Below are 10,832 nucleotides of genomic sequence, written 5' to 3' on the forward strand. Positions count from 1 at the left end.
ACCACCAAACCAACAGGATCCTGACTCAGGAACAGTGTGGGGAAACTTAACCAGAAACTTAAGAAAAATGCTCCAAGAGTCCAGGAAGAAAAAGAAAATATACTTAGACCACAAAATTCCCAGATGGCTGTGACATTCTTCTGCCCCTGAACAACACAGCAGCGAATCACCAGACATGAAGAACACGACATAAGTGGGGCCAGGAAACACAGAGGCAGCCCCTCTCAGCCTGTGTCCTGGTGTATTTTCCCACCATCTCAAATAGAAGTCGTTACGATAGACCTTATTCAACCGAGACCTTTTTAGTGATCCCGAAAATAAAAGAGGGAAACATGCATATAATGCCATTTCACCAAGACCCAATAACAACCACTTACCAAGAGAAACCTCTGGAAACTAAGGAATGCTTGCAAACAACTTTACCAAATCTCATCCTTTCAGTATCCCATTAAGAAAAAGATAAACTAGGGGAGCCTGGGTGACTCAGCCCCCCATGGGGCTCTCTGCTGTCACCACAGAGCCCGCTCCAGACCCTCTGTCCCCCCTCTCTCTTCCCCTCCCCAAATCATGCGTTCTCTCTCTCTCTCTCTCTCTCTCTCGCTCTCTCTCTCTGTCAAAACAAATAAACATTTAGGAAAAGAAAATAAACTTCACTTTTTTTAAAAGGGTACAGCCATTCTTTTTTTCTGAAATTTTTTTAATGTTTTTATTTTTTATTTTTGACATAGAGAGCATGAGCAGGGGAGGGACAGAGAGAGAGGGAGACACAGAATCTGAAGCAGGCTCCAGGCCCTGACCTGTCAGCACAGAGCCCAATGCAGGGCTCAAACTCATGAAAGGTGAGATCATGACCTGAGCCGAAATCTGATGTTTAGCTGACTGAGCCACCCAGGTGCCCCAAAATAAACTTCACTCTCACAAGCTCTTCTCTGTTCCTCAATGTTTAACAAAGAACTTCCATATGACCTGGCAATTCTACTTTTGGGTAATGTACTCAAACAACAAAAAAAAAGAAAAGAAAGAAAAGAAAAGAAAAGAAAAGAAAAGAAAAGAAAAGAAAAGAAAAGAAAAGAAAAGAAAAGGAAACAGGAACTCAAATATGTGTACCCTAGCATTCACTCCAGCATTAACAACATCCAAGAGGTAGAATCAACTCAAGGCATCCATCAAGAGATGAACAGACAAACATTGAAAACATTATGTTAACTGAAAAACAGCCAGACACAAAAGGACAAGCGTATGACACCCCTTATATGAGGTATCTAGAACAGGCAGTTTATAGAAACAGAGAAACAGAGGTTAACAGGGGCTGGGGGAAGGACAGTATGGGAAGTTTATTGCTCAATGGGTACAGGGTGTCTCTTTGAGATGATGAAATAGTTCTGGAAATAAGTAGTGGTGATGGTTGCCAAAAAAAAAAGTTTTTTCTAATAAATTATTATTGCTTTTTTTTTTTTTAAAGTGTCTCTGCTTTTGGCTTCCTCGTCTCCTAAAACCCCTCTTCCTTTCTCTACCTCATATCACACTTAAGGGCTCTGGCCACGTCTGACCATCACCACAGCAACTGTGGCCTCCTATCAAAACAGAACAAGACTGAGTTTTAACTCAACTATAACAGCCACATCACAAGCCTCCCTTTCCCACAGCCAAGACCTACCAACTGAAGCCAGAGGACATCCTTCCAGGGCTGCATGGCATCTGTTCTGTGAACTTGAGCATGTGGTCAATGTAAAGTGCCCATGAGCTGTCCCATTTGTACCTACACGTACCCTTGGCTGTGATGGCATCCCTTGCTCTCAACTGGATGTGCTAGGTTCCATTCCCCATGGTGACACGTTGCAGGGGAGCGTCTGTAACTGTTCCACCTATGAAGTAGGGCACTCGGGTCTAAGTCTGCTTTTTCTTGCAGTACTTCTTAAAACAAGGATGGTGCCATTCTGTTTTCTAGAAGCACTATTTCTGCATGACTTCTGGTGTGCAAATTCACTTCCAGAGAGAACAGACTTAATTCTCTCAATACCATTCCCAAAAGAAGCAGCACCAGATGCTACATCCTGGTCATACAGAACCTTCTTTTGTATGACCAGAGCCATTGTATAGTAATAACATTTTAGTTTTTTTAAAAAAATTAATGATAAATTCATGAATATGGAGCCAATAAAAATACTGAAAGGACTTTTTCTTGTTTCTCTTTCTAGATGTGTGTGTTTCTCAAGTGTTTTCAGCTGTTGGATCAAAGGAATGTTTCTCACACTTTCCCCATCAATCTTAACCACAAAGCTATGTTTTCTTCCCCAACAAGAACTGATAGGTAATTTCATTGAACACTTCCATACAAAACTGAGTTGGGAAGCAATATTAGTGCTTTTATTCACTATACATATTCACTCCCTTACTGTCTTACTCTTAACCATTTAAGAGTAACCAGTTAAGATGAGCTGCATACATTTATTGATTGACTCGGGGTGGACAAGTACAAAATGTAACGTGTTATCTCTCCCACGGGGCATCTGTATTTTAAATTCTCACTAAAGAATGAATGATTAGTAGGGACTTATGTAACAAGTAGTAGGCACCCAATAAATAGTTCAGTTGCAATGGTGCATATATAAGACACTCCGTCTTAAAGACGCAGAAGCCTAGGAGAAGAAAGTAATAGACAGTGAAGCCAACAGGCACAGCTAGCTACTGCTCAGTTCGGTTGCATCCATGACACTGCCTCTTAATTTGAGTAAGAATGCCTAAGCCAAGCTTTCTCATTCATTCCTTGTTCCCCCATCTCTGTACCTAAGGGGCATTCTCGGATGCACAGCTGCCATCATATTTCTTCCATCTAACCCATTTACTGACCTCTTATAGGCAACTCCTAGTGGCTGCTAACAGCATGAACCAAACACGCCCATCCCCACAACTTCATAGTTTAATTGTACGTTACGGTTGCCACCGCCATCACCTTTGCAAATCCTGATGGTTGTCAGACTGCTTAGAATTTGGGGACAAGGACCTCTTTGGATGCAAAATTATACATGCTTGAAACCGTAAGCATATGTAGACTGTGTTGTTAGAACACAGAAAACCTGTTGGGAGAATTCTGGCGGGAGATAGTGAACACACACATTTAACAGTTCTTCCTGCCAGCTCATACTAAAACAACAGTAAGGGATTAAACATAATAATGATAAGTTCAAGTGAAGAGAAGAAAACAGAAACAAAATGTTGGACAATGTAATGTAGAAAGAGGAGGTGTAACTCCTTTATTAGATCCAAGAAAATCTAAGCTGGGCCATCTTGCGTGCTTCACAATCCTAGGGCACTAATTGCATATGGTGCCATTCACACACAGACCACTCACATGGGTGCAATGCACAGCCTTTAGAACCATATGTGAGGCTCCAAAGTTCAATCCTAAATCAGCAGTGGGAAAAGCTGAGAATTAATCTGATTTCAACACAGAATCCTAAAAGAATAGGAATCAGTGGGACCAGGCAACTCTGGAAGCAGGGACAAAGACAGTGCTAAAAATACGAGGACAGCTGAAAATCAATTTAACAATTCATCCCTTTCACTGCTAGAAAGCTGGAGGTTTATCCTAGGGGAAAGGTAGAACAGAGGGTCTGGGGGCTGCATGGCACCAAACATAGCTAAGAATGGGGATACGATGCTCAGAGAGATTGTGTGAATGCGTACAGACTGAATGTTGAAATTCCCTGTCTTCTTTTCCAGCTCAGATCCCAGAATTCCGGCAGCTACTTCTGTACTCTCTAGGCAAGAAAGCACAAGAGCATTCTCTGGGAAATCTGACCATCCCCAAAGGAAAAGTCTTAAAATAATTTAAATATACTAGCATAAGGGATTCAAAAGATTACCCAGGCAGATAACCCTACCCATACAAACATAGCTACTATCAACTTTTTGTTTCTCTGCTCTTAAATATAAGCAAATAGTAAAAATCCCCTGATGTCTGAAAAAAAAAAAACAAAAAACAAAACACCTACAGGTGAAATACAGAGGCAAAATCCAGCAAATAAAAAAATCACTCTGAAGAAGACTACACCCTGGGAAGTAAACTCTAAGGCTTTGGAATGTCCTGCCTGATAAAAGTGTCTTTGTTTACCTGGAGGCCCTAGGCCACACTAGAGACTCAAAGGTGATTTATAATAGGGGCCTGGGTAGTGCGCTAGGAGCTGGACCTCCAGAGGGGCTGGAGACTCAAGTCAGCCATGTGGCAAGTTGACTTGTCTGTGTGACTGAGCTCCAAGAGAAACTCTGGACACTAAGGTCGGGTGAGCTTCCTTGGTTGGCAGTACTTTCCGTGACCAATCACATGCTGTTGCCAAGAGCCAGTAACACTGTCCACAAATCTACTTGGAGAAGACAACTGGAAGTTCTGTGTTCAGAATTTTCCTGGACTCCAGCCCATGTGTCTCTGCCCTTGGCTGATTTCAGTCTGTAGCCATTCACTGTACTAAACCATAACTATCAGTATAACTGCTTTCTGTGAGTTCTGCGAGTCCTCATAAAGTACCAAATCTGAAGCTGGTCGTGTGAACACCAAATTTGAAGTTGATGTCAGAAGTGAAAAACATCTTGCGTTAGTCCCTAATCTTACACAGGAAGAATACATTCTCAAGAATCCCTGTTATTAATCCCTCAGAGAGATAAGAAGTTGACATTATGCCCATGAAAGGGGTAAAAGACTATGAAAGGAAATATTCAGAGAACACAAAATATGCTTTTCCACTGGATATTAAAAACAATAGGTGAAAAGTTAAAATTAAAGCTAATGATGTCAAAATTGAAAATCTCAGCAGAAAAGATTAAGTTGTGGAAATGTCCCAGAAAGTAAAGCAAAAACACACGGACTGAAAAAAATATGAGAGACAAAAATAAGAAAAAGATCCAACATCTAAATAGGAATACTAGAAAGAGAGACAGAGAAAAGGGTGGGAAAATAATTATCAAACTTGTAGTTAAATAAAATCTCCCAGAACTGAAAGACATACATTTGCGGACTGAAAAGGTCACCTAAGTAAATAAGCAAGTCCAGGAAAAAGAAAGAAAATAGTTCCATCATTATGACATGTTGGAACATCAGAGACAAAGAAAAGATCCTACAAACTTTCAGAGAGAAACAAAGTTTGTTTTACGTAAAGGATTTAAAAAACAGCAATTTTAAAAAGCCAGTGGATCAATGCCTTTAAATCTCTGAGGGCAAGAGGCTTCTGCTAGCCAATAGGCAATCTAACCATCAAACACATAATGACAGCAATTGAGTAAAACAAATTAACTATTAAAAAGTCATTGGTTCATAAGGATTTAAAAAAAGATAAAATTCATTTGACAATAGAAGAGGCTTCCAAGGCACACTACCCTGAAAGTAATTAAATGGGAAAGATTATCTTATTCCTCTAGTATAAACTGTTCAGCCCTCCTAAATAAGGAAGAGTCATTCAATCAGAAGGCTTCCAAGGGTGCCTGCATGGCTCAGTTGGGTGAGCGTCCGGCTCAGGTCACGATCTCGTGAACTGTGAGTTTGAGCCCTCCGTCAGGCTCTGTCCTGACGGCTCAGAGCCTGCTACAGATTCTGCGTCTCCCTCTCTCTCTCTGTCCTTCCCCCACTCTCACTCTCTCTCTTTCAAAAAGAAATAAACATTGAAACATTTTTTTAAAAATAAGATTTCCAATAATATATGAACGGAAATGATAGAAATATCATCTTACAACTTCCATAATAAGATTACTGATTAGATGATCATCATTAACAGATGTTAAAATAACATGTGAAAAATTGGTGAACATTACAAAGATGAGATCAGGCTATCACTACTTGAACCACTGTTCTAGCTTAGGATAACTAAAAGTGAGAGGCTCTTACCACCTATGGAGCATTCTTGGGAGACAGCAGAACTAGATAGAAGCTACTCAAGGCTTTAAGCCTATCTTTGGTCCACAAGAAATATGGGAAATAGAAAAACAAGTTAGCCTACTATGAGGAGGCAATCAGCCAAATCCAGAACATGGAGCATTCTTATCACGTCAATAAGCCAAGGGCACTGGGTGGGGAAAGGGTAGGGATATTGTGGAGGAGGAGATTTGGGGCCTAAAGAGAGAAGGAGATTTGGGGGCTTAAAACTTTCAGAAACATAACAACCAAATACAATGAGTAGAAATTGTTTGGATCTTGAACCAAACAAAGTATCTATAAAAGTTATTCACAGGCAAATCAGAGAAAGTTGAATACGGATTTGTTTTGGGGGTAATATAAAGGAATTATTGTTAATTTTGTTCAGTGTGATAATGGCACCGTGCTTATGTAAAAAAAAAAAAAAAGTTCTTTGTTTTATTGTGGAGATTCATTCTGAATCAGCTAGAGGTGAAATGAGATGATGTATGAAATTTGTTCGAAAATGTTCCAGCAAAACAAACCAATAGGTAGTAGGTGGAGGGACGGGTGGAGTAAGTAGGCAAAGTGCTGATGGCTGCTGAGGCCACTAGTTTGGGGATGAGCACACGGAACTTCTCTGAACTCTGCTTTTTTATATGTTCAGAAATGTTTGTAACAAAATGTTTTCTAAAATTCTGAAAGAAAATTATTTCCAACTGAGAATTCTAACCTGGTCCACCTTGAATTAAGTGCAACCATAAAATAAAATCGTTTTCAAACATGCAAGATACCAAATAACTCATTTTTCATATAGTTTTTTTTTTTGTTTTTATTTTAGCTTTTCTCAGGAGGCTACTCAGGAGGGTAGACTCCATCAAAATGAGAGAATAAATCAGTACAAGGGAGCTCCCCAATCCAGGGTATTCAATACATGAGAGAGGTAAAGGTGTAAGAGAAGTAACATAAAACAGAGAGAAAGAAACGCAGACAGGAGCCTGTGCAGCAGGCTCTAGGAGGTGTTTCTTCCAGAAGACAACGGAAGAATACCAGGTATAAAGAATGGGTCAAGCACACATTTACATACTGGTGTGGGAAAATTTGGGATGAAATTGGTGCTATTTTCAAAGAAAATTGAGCAAAGGTATTTTTATTTTTTTTATTTACTTATTTTTTTAATATATGAAATTTATTGTCAAGTTGGTTTCCATACAACACCCAGTGCTCATCCCAAAAGATGCCCTCCTCAATACCCATCACCCACCCTCCCCTCCCTCCCACCCCCCATCAACCCTCAGTTTGTTCTCAGTTTTTACGAGTCTCTTATGCTTTGGCTCTCTCCCACTCTAACCTCCTTTTTTTTTTTTTCTTCCCCTCCCCCATGGGTTTCTGTTAAGTTTCTCAGGATGCACATAAGAGTGAAAACATATGGTATCTGTCTTTCTCTGTATGGCTTCTTTCACTTAGCATCACACTCTCCAGTTCCATCCACGTTGCTACAAAGGGCCATATTTCATTCTTTCTCATTGCCACGTAGTACTCCATTGTGTATATAAACCACAATTTCTTTCTCCATTCATCACTTGATGGACATTTAGGCTCTTTCCATAATTTGGCTATTGTTGAGAGTGCTGCTAGAAACATTGGGGTGCAAGTGCCCCTATGCATCAGTACTCCTGTATCCCTTGGGTAAATTCCTAGCAGTGCTATTGCTGGGTCATAGGGTAGGTCTATTTTTAATTTTTTGAGGAACCTCCACACTATTTTCCAGAGTGGCTACACCAGTTTGCATTCCCACCAACAGTGCAAGAGGGTTCCCGTTTCTCCACATCCTCTCCAGCATCTATAGTCTCCTGATTTGTTCATTTTGGCCACTCTGACTGGCGTGAGGTGATATCTGAGTGTGGTTTTGATTTGTATTTCCCTGATGAGGAGCAACACCGAGCATCTTTTCATGTGCCTGCTGGCCATCCGGATGTCTTCTTTAGAGAAGTGTCTATTCATGTTTTCTGCCCATTTCTTCACTGGATTATTTGTTTTTCGGGTGTGGAGTTTGGTGAGCTCTTTATAGATTTTGGATACTAGCCCTTTGTCCGATATGTCATTTGCAAATATCTTTTCCCATTCCGTTGGTTGCCTTTTAGTTTTGTTGGTTGTTTCCTTTGCTGTGCAGAAGCTTTTTATCTTCATAAGGTCCCAGTAATTCACTTTTGCTTTTAATTCCCTTGCCTTTGGGGATGTGTCGAGTAAGAGATTGCTACGGCTGAGGTCAGAGAGGTCTTTTCCTGCTTTCTCCTCTAAGGTTTTGATGGTTTCCTATCTCACATTCAGGTCCTTTATCCATTTTGAGTTTATTTTTGTGAATGGTGTGAGAAAGTGGTCTAGTTTCAACCTTCTGCATGTTGCTGTCCAGTTCTCCCAGCACCATTTGTTAAAGAGACTGTCTTTTTTCCATTGGATGTTCTTTCCTGCTTTGTCAAAGATGAGTTGGCCATACGTTTGTGGGTCTAGTTCTGGGGTTTCTATTCTATTCCATTGGTCTATGTGTCTGTTTTTGTGCCAATACCATGCTGTCTTGATGATGACAGCTTTGTAGTCGAGGCTAAAGTCTGGGATTGTGATGCCTCCTGCTTTGGTCTTCTTCTTCAAAATTACTTTGGCTATTCGGGGCCTTTTGTGGTTCCATATGAATTTTAGGATTGCTTGTTCTAGCTTCAAAAAGAATGCTGGTGCAATTTTGATTGGGATTGCATTGAATGTGTAGATAGCTTTGGGTAGTATTGACATTTTGACAATATTTATTCTTCCAATCCATGAGCATGGAATATTTTTCCATTTCTTCATATCTTCTTCAATTTCCTTCATAAGCTTTCTATAGTTTTCAGCATACAGATCTTTTACATCTTTGGTTAGATTTATTCCTAGGTATTTTATGCTTCTTGGTGCAACTGTGAATGGGGTCAGTTTCTTTATTTGTCTTTCTTTTGCTTCATTATTAGTGTATAAGAATGCAACTGATTTCTGTACATTGATTTTGTATCCTGCAACTTGGCTGAATTCATGTATCAGTTCTAGCAGACTTTTGGTGGAGTCTGTCGGGTTTTCCATGTATAATATCATGTCATCTGCAAAAAGTGAAAGCTTAACTTCATCTTTGCCAATTTTGATGCCTTTGATTTCCTTTTGTTGTCTGATTGCTGATGCTAGAACTTCCAACACTATGTTAAACAACAGCGGTGAGAGTGGACATCCCTGTCGTGTTCCTGATCTCAGGGAAAAAGCTCTCAGTTTTTCCGCATTGAGGATGATGTTCGCTGTGGGCTTTTCATAAATGGCTTTTATGATGTTTAAATATGTTCCTTCTATCGCGACTTTCTCAAGGGTTTTTATTAAGAAAGGATGCTGAATTTTGTCAAATGCTTTTTCTGCATCGATTGACAGGATCATTTGGTTCTTATCTTTTCTTTTATTAATGTGATGTATCATGTTGATTGATTTGCGAATGTTGAACCAGCCCTGCATCCCAGGAATGAATCCCACTCGATCATGGTGAATAATTCTTTTTATATGCTGTTGAATTCGATTTTCTTATTGAGAATTTTGCATCCATATTCATCAGGGATATTGGCCTGTAGTTCTCTTTTTTTACTGGGTCTCTGTCTGTTTAGGAATCAAAGTAATACTGGCTTCATAGAATGAGTCTGGATGTTTTCCTTCCCTTTCTATTGTTTGGAATAGCTTGAGAAGGATAGGTATTATCTCTGCTTTAAATGTCTGGGACTCCCCAGGGAAGCCATCTGGTCCTGGACTCTTCTTTGTTGGGAGATTTTTGGTAACTGATTCAATTTTTTCTCTCATTATGGGTCTGTTCAAGCTTTCTATTTCTTCCTGTTTGAATTTTGGAAGTGTGTGGGTGTTTAGGAATTTGTCCATTTCTTCCAGGTTGTCCAGTTTGTTGGCATATAAGTTTTCATAGTATTCCCTGATAATTGCTTGTATTTCTGAGGGATTAGTTGTAATAATTCCATTTTTCATTCATGATTTTATCTATTTCGGTCATCTCCCTTTTCTTTTTGAGAAGCCTGGCTAGAGGTTTATCAATTTTGTTTATTTTTTCAAAAAACCAACTCTTGGTTTCATTGATCTGCTCTACAGTTTTTTTAGATTCTATATTGTTTATTTCTGCTCTGATCTTTATTATTTCTCTTCTTCTGCTGGGTTTAGGGTGTCTTTGCTGTTCTGCTTCTGTTTCCTTTAGGTGTGCTGTTAGATTTTGTATTTGGGATTTTTCTTGTTTCTGGAGATAGGCCTGGATTGCAATGTATTTTCCTCTCAGGACTGCCTTCGCTGCATCCCAAAGCATTTGGATTGTTGTATTTTCATTTTCGTCTATTTCTATATATTTTTTAATTTCTTCTCTAATTGCCTGGTTGACCCATTCATTCTTTAGTAGGGTGTTCTCTAACCTCCATGCTTTTGGAGGTTTTCCAGACTTTTTCCTGTGGTTGATTTCAAGCTGCATCGCATTGTGGTCAGAAAGTATGCATGGTATCATCTCAATTCTTGTATACTTATGAAGCGCTGTTTTGTGACCCAGTATGTGATCTATCTTGGAGAATGTTCCATGTGCACTCGAGAAGAAAGTATATTCTGCTGCTTTGGGACACAGACTTCTAAATATATCTCTCAAGTCCATCTGATCCAATGTATCATTCAGGGCCCTTGTTTCTTAATTGACCGTGTGTCTAGATGAGCTATCCAATGTCGTAAGCGGGGTATTAAAGTCCCCTGCAATTACCACATTCTTCTCAATAAGGTTGCTTATGTTTGTGAGTAATTGTTTTATATATTTGGGGGCTCCCGTATTCGGCACATAGACATTTATAATTGTTAGCTCTTCCTGATGGATAGACCCTGTAGTTATTCTATAATGCCCTTCTTCATCCCTTGT

This window comes from Acinonyx jubatus, chromosome B2 (genome assembly GCF_027475565.1).
Source record: "Acinonyx jubatus isolate Ajub_Pintada_27869175 chromosome B2, VMU_Ajub_asm_v1.0, whole genome shotgun sequence".
NCBI lineage: Eukaryota > Metazoa > Chordata > Mammalia > Carnivora > Felidae > Acinonyx > Acinonyx jubatus.